This window comes from Megachile rotundata, chromosome 6, assembly GCF_050947335.1.
Source record: "Megachile rotundata isolate GNS110a chromosome 6, iyMegRotu1, whole genome shotgun sequence".
NCBI classification, from domain to species: Eukaryota; Metazoa; Arthropoda; class Insecta; order Hymenoptera; family Megachilidae; genus Megachile; species Megachile rotundata.
The window spans coordinates 14578129-14585392 of NC_134988.1; positions in this window are offsets into that span (position 1 = coordinate 14578129).

Consider the following 7264-nt stretch of genomic DNA (forward strand, 5'->3'; position numbering starts at 1 on the left):
TTATCTGCGAAAAGATTTTTGATGTCGCTTTTCAGGAGTCCTGCGAATCTCACATATGTTCGGTCAAGTTTACGATTAAGTCAATTTGATGAATATTTTTTATTGGGACATGCATATGGATGTTCTCATATTTTTAGTCTTCAAAAAGAAAGAGTTGTTTCCTTTACCCGTGTTTATCAATTATTGGTACAATTTAAGAAAATTTATTATTAAGCCTCTTAACATTCAGGTGCAGTAAATAAAAATTAGGGAAGGTTAGATAAAAATTATAAGGCTATCTTTGTTTCTCTTTTTAAGAAATTATACCAAGAGAAATTCTTTTTAAATAAAAAATTGATGTACCCTTCAAAAGTTATAATTATGTAATATGCATTCATGTTTTATGTTAATTGGGGTTGAATGAAAGTATCATTAGAATGCAACATTCGTGCATTTCTCAAAGTTTCCATCTTGTTAAGCAACATGTGAGTTGCAACCCTGTGCTAAGAGATGTCGCTCAAGTCAATTCATACATGAACAATGGTTCCATTCAGAATGTATATGCAATACCATTCATAGCTATAATTGCTTTATTAAACAATTGTAATACAGTACATGAACTAACGAACCTACAGCATGAAAAGACTCAAGAAAATCTAGTAAAAGATCAAATACTATCACATAACAGCCTATCAAGTCTCAGTCTCACATAACACAACCTATCAAGAGTTAATACTCTGACAATGATTCTGAATTATAGTTCTAATTATTTAATAATAACATTCAAATTTAAAATAAAAAATGTAGAGTCCAGTTGAGAGTAAACTATACCCTGTAAAGCAATTTTTTTGTTCCCCGATAGAATGCAGAAAATTGGGACTCAGCAAGGGCGCAGTCTTGAACGTCGATTTCGGGGTAGCGATTTTACAGCGAGCTCGCAATTGTGGGAGTTAGCACGGTGGAATGTCGTGAAGGGCCCCAGGGTTCACCCTTCGTGCCCTAAAACGTTAACCACAGATTTCTCGGTGGATTAGATCGCTCGGTCGGGCGAAGCCCCGAGCTACGATTTGTGGCCAACAGGGAGACGAAGAGGAGTAGCTGCCATGGTCCCCTCACAAGTTTCTTGCGTGTACCCTCTTATTAGGGCGTGAGTCTTATCTAAGGGTCATAGGGCCTTCGCGACCTCCAAAGTCCCACAGGTACACCGGGGTTCCGGTAGAATTCCAGGAGTCACCGTTCACCCACACGCACAGTGCGTCAATGCTAATTCTTATGATCTCTTTTATTCGAGTTAAAGTTCAACTGTAACAAAATATGTACAGTAGTGAATTCATTCAGACATTGAACACAATTCATTAGACACTGTGATTTCATAGTTGTATTCGTACATCATAGGTGGACTCCACAGTTGGATATTCATGTATAGTAGACTCATATGTGGGATGTTTATATTATTACATATGTAGAGGTTCACTAATATGCTCACGTAATATGTAAATGTTCATCAATATGTATGCACACGTAACATGTGTACGTTTATTAACATGTGTATACATGTTCATTAATATGTATGCACATGTATGTTCATGCAAGTGCAGGTGAACACCAATGTGATAATATAATTTAAATTATGAGGGAGATCTCAAGTTGATACAATAGCAGGTGGATGTGACATCTGAACTGTCACTGAATTTGGACAGGTTGCATAATTGATTTATTTCATTGTGAATGCAGGTTTGTGCATAACCTATAACCAGTGACAAAGGATCTTCTGTATAGAGCTGTACTTAAATATATTTTTACTGTATTGGAAACGTATTTAGGTTATGTAGATATGTAGTGCTAACATATAACGCACACACATATAACTTAACCTATAGACATATAACTTAATCTATACAGTAGCTCATACTTCCTATAGCCTCATACTTCCTACTACATCTTCAAACTTCTTAATAAACCTAAACTATCCTCATGTGTCCACATCAAACTCAACCCTGTGAGATACCTACAGTTTTAATAACAATTGAACCAACCAAACAAAAACTCCTTCAAAGAGCCAACTTTCGAACCCCTCCTCATCAACTCGCAATCAGACGAATCATTAGGAATTTAAGGACAGGGGATCAAAGAATGATTCTTGGGCCTACTGACTCCGGACCGCAAGGATGTGACCGGCATGCGTTGGTTTTTGATTCGCACGAACGATTAAACGCGTAATAATAAATTTCGGGAAAAGGAAGGTGGCCAAGTCGGCGGGACGAGGGTGCGCTTATTCAGGAAGGCGAGGAACTGGTCCCCGTGAGCTCATGGCCTGTGGTTAGGGCGGTACGCAGCCTCTCTTTTTTGCTGGCCGACGATTAGGTAAACTGCCACGACCGCGGTGCACACAGTGTGCCCACATTGTAGAAACACACTCTAGGCCTGCTATTAGTTAGTAGTATAGTTTAAACTCGAGACGCCGGCCGATGGGCGCGGAAGAGAACGAACTCGTGAAAAAAAAGAAAAAGAGATACTAGTTGGGTCCTCCCTTTTAAACGCCGCTAATTCGCGACCGAGCCAGGCGCCGGTGCACACCGTTTTGCTTTTTTATTTCTTCTTGGGAAATAGGAAATAAAATGGAACTACCTCTGCTATCGTTTCCATTTTTACCCATTTCGTTTCTTATTTGTTTTAGAGGTTTTGTGTTTTTCACAGTTTTCACGGGTTCCGTAGGGTTTGAGGACTAGGGAAAAAAGTTGACTAGTTTATTTTCCTGATTTGCGACGGTCGGTAGCGTGGAGCTCTCGTTATCGACGGCGCAACTGTCGCGATGTAGTTTCTCAACGTCGCCTATGTCACCCTCGAATGCAAACGATTTGCCGGCCTCCCGTTCGGCCGTGGCCTCGAATAGCTTCTTCATTGGCGCTATGGTGTTCCTGGAAATTCGGATCCATCGGCTGCTGCCATCTGTAGGCGCACGCGGTAACGACACTCACGCTCGATTCGCGAATCGTTCGGCTCTTTAGAACGGAGTGCTGTGGAAACAGTATGGTACTTTAACTTTTGCTTTCGAACTATGATATTATACTATTTACTGAATGTAAATTGTGTATTAGTGATAGATTTGATTGTTTCGTTGCGGAGATTTTAACAATTGATTGTAAGTACACTATACATAAAAGTAATTTATTATAATATTGTTTTAGAATGTGTTACATACATTGTATAATTAATTAGTACAACATGAAGAATTTGTTATATAATAATAAATAAACTATACAATAATAATTCGCTTCAGAAAAATTAAATATTTACATATGCATTAAAAATAATACTTCAGCTTGAACAAAAATTATCTGCATAAGATTTATGTACTACTATAAAACATGTTTTATTATAAACTACCATAATACACATAAAAACATACATCAAAGTTTATTATAACAAAGCCACTTATTTATTAATTTTTTAAATTGATTATTCCAATACAGAAACATGAAGTTAAATAATTTTCAATTATCCAACTAAATTAAATTCTTAAAATAATTTTATTATATTCCATATCATATTTCTTCAGATATAAAGAGCCTAGTTTGTTGTAGACGTCAGCGGTATTCTTCGAAGCAAAAGTCGTGGCGAACTATAAACGCGCGTAAATTCCGCGCGGTCAACGCACGGCAACCGTGGATTATCGGCTCATAATTCATTGGATCCCGAGACAGTGATTGTCAGTTTGCACCGGCGTTACATCCGCTCGAACTCGCTTCGAATCCGCGTAATGGATCATTACAGGTCGAGCGATAATCAATTTTCAAAGTACTCGCGGCGGAGCGGCGCGAACCGGAAAGGAACTGTTCTTCAGTGCATCCGCCGACGCGTAATTTCAATCCTGTCTGATCGTTCTTCGTAATCCTTGTGTGAACCTGGTAACACGTCTTTTGAAGGATGCTGTTGAGTCATACTAAATCATATAATCACTTTCGGTATAACATTTCGCATTAACATCAAGAAAAATTTTATTGAGATGAAGGTTAATTAGATTCCTGTTCTTTCATGTAAATTTTTTTAATCATTTGTGCTGAGTGCATTGGTGTAATTTTATTGATCTCTTACTGAATGTTTGCATGGTCAGTTAAGGAGATCTTGCGGTCGGTTGAGGAGGTATCGTATTTAATTAACTATTGTGGCTAATGAATGATATCTCACAGTCAATTAACGAAACCTCACAATTAATGCGATATCGGTTAACGAAAAATCTGTTGATGAGTCAGTTGACTGAGTCAGCACGATCAGTTAACAAAATCTTATACTCAATTTCCAAACTCTTACAGTAACTTATTGACATTAGTTCAGTTAGAGATGTAGTCAATTAACGAGTTAAGACAATCAGTCAATCAGTCGAACAAGTCGTGATACTCAGTTAATGCCTCACACTCAGTTACCGAGAGACAGCGCTCAGTTAAGGAGACCTCAGTCCTTCAGCTCAATTGTATTCATTAAATAATTATTACCGTAATGAATTTGTATAGAAAGTAATAAATAATTTCTCCTCACTTCTCAATTACTCCCGCAATTAAATAAAGATTCCACGGTAGATAAAAAATACCAACCGCATCTTTCTACCGAAAGATCGTTCGTCAGACGTTATTACAGGGAACGAAAAAGATGATCCAAGAACTCCCTAAAAGACCTTAAACAGTTAATCGTTGAGCGGGCAACGGTCATTCCCAAAACGTCGTTGAACGGCGTGCATTCCGCAAACGACCTGGTGGCGAGGTTCGAAGGGCAAGGAGCCCGAACAGACGAAGAAATTCCGGTAATGAAAGGGCTGAAAACCGCGGGTCCGCGATTCGGTGCCGGTAAGAAAGAAAAGGGGAAGCCAACGGAGCGACGCAGTTGTTGGAGGTGGGTGGAGGAGGCGGTGGCTCTTACGGAGAGGTGGAAGTGGTCGCTGGAGGATGGACCTCAGCATTGGTACACAACCGGGTAGGGGAAGCAGAGGAGGAAACAGCGAGGTGTGCACAGGTGAGAGAAGCGGTAACGACGACTTGAAGGTGGAGATGGAGATGGGTGGTAGTCGAAAAAGAGGAGGCAAGGATGGTACGATCTAGGCCTGCTCAACCAACTGCCCTCGTGGCAATTTCATCAAACCGATATTTCTATTTTAAAATATATAGTTTGAGCAATCGAGCTTAGGAATTAAAGGACTCGTTAAGTTAGGATGGACATCAGCAATGTGATAGAGCAGACATGGTTTTAGTTAGCACTTTAGGTTGAGGTCTTTGTGGAAATTACGCTCATTGTGGTACAATTATTTTCTTCTATTATTTGCAACTGTGGTACAATCACTCTTTTCCATTATTTACAACTGTGGTACAACTGCAGATTTATTAGCAGTTTGCAAACTTGGGATAAGTAACAGGAAATTGTTAGCACTCCCAGATAGAAGTATTACAAGATGGGCTCTCATGAAAATTCAAGCATCCTTCGCTTGGATCCTGCACAGGGTTATCAGATGACATCCTATGACTCCCAACCCTGAATCTATATATGCATGCTCCAATCCAGGAAGCCTACACTAACCAAAACTAGTGATGCTTGATATTACACCACCTGGGACCAATTAAAATATACAAAGTTCCTAGCAACAGTCATGTGGACCACCCATCCTAAATTTGATCAACAACAATGTTCCACCAAAAGTCAGGTCCACGTAGGAGTCCGGGACGTGTCGCAGCCCTTGATTTAATGAAGAAATACCTAAGGATCTCGGATTAAAAGGACAGTGCGAAGGATGAAGCAAGGAGGAAACAAAGTGGAAGATAAGGAGAGGCGAGCACAGGTAAGGGGGTTAGTTAGGCGCGTGGGGCCACGCGCGTTCCCACGGTTTCGAGAGGCATATCGCACCAGCCCTCCGTTTCGCTTCCCTCATCCCCTCTCGGGTCCTCATGGAAGGCCAGCTCTCGATGCTTATACAACATTATATACGGCTTCAAGTGTATGCATACACTTACAGATCTGGTGAACGCGTACGTATATCCCGGCAGAATGCCCCGCCAACGACCCAACGAGAGGTTCCTGGGCCTACTACACCCCCTCGATCTCGCCCATTCCTCGTCCTTCCTCCTCGGCTAGCGTTGGCGGCGCGGTGACCTCTGACCTCCCATTACCGGCTCGACTGACCGACGACTCGACTCCCTCGCACATGCAGACTCGTGCACGGTTAGACACGCTGCCTCTTCAAGATATAGACGTACACGGTGCTCCAACGAGCCTGCCTCGGGAATTTTCACGAATTGAATGTCGGGATACGAACGTTGGGGTGGATCCAAATAGCTGCTGTTTAGATTGGTAGAACACTCTTCTGGGGTTCCTTTAAGATGCTCCAGAATTTTATAAAGGCAGATAGGTTTAAGGCAATTAGGTTTATTTAGTTGTGAGTCTTAGGTTTATTTAGTGATGAGGTTGTTTAGTCACACTCTAACTCATACTCTTAGTCATACTTTAAGTTCTGAAAGAGGTATTTGAAGTTATTGTCGAAGAATTTCATGTTGTTAAAACATTTTTAAAGCGATCGATACAAGTAGAAAGTGTGAGTTTAAAGGGTTAAGAAGCAGGACGTTTCACTCGGTTTCGGTGGAAGAAGAAGCCGTGTCGTTAACACGAAGATACGATCCTTCGACAACGTCACACCGTTTAACGCCCCTTTCGCCTCCGAGAACTTCTCCTAATGGATTCGCCGGCCTACTTCAAATTGCCGCGGGAATTGATGCTCCGGTTGCTTCGAAAGAACTTACTTAATGACGGTGGATCGGTACAAACAAACCTGTTCGCGCAATTTTCGACGCAGTTACGCTTCAACTCTCGTTTTAACGCATTTCTCGAGTAATATTCAGCCTTTACGGTTCAATATTTACTGTTGCTTGAACAATCTCTTCAACTCCTTACGGTACATATTGAATTATACGATATTTCATAAATTTATTACGTTATACAACCTATGAAATACATGTTATATTAAATCTGGACTTAGATGTAAGTCTGGTAAGTGAGATGATCACGACATTAGTTTTAGTTTTTCACTTTTTTGTGACTTGATAATCAACCTCTTTAGCTCTTCATTTTTTTGAGACTTGAAAATCAACCTCTTTAGCTCTTCATTTTTTTGCGACTTGACAATCAACCTCTTTAGCTCTTCATTTTTTTGCGACTTGACAATCAACCTCTTTAGCTCTTCATTTTTTTGAGACTTGAAAATCAACCTCTTTAGCTCTTCATTTTTTTGCGACTTGACAATCAACCC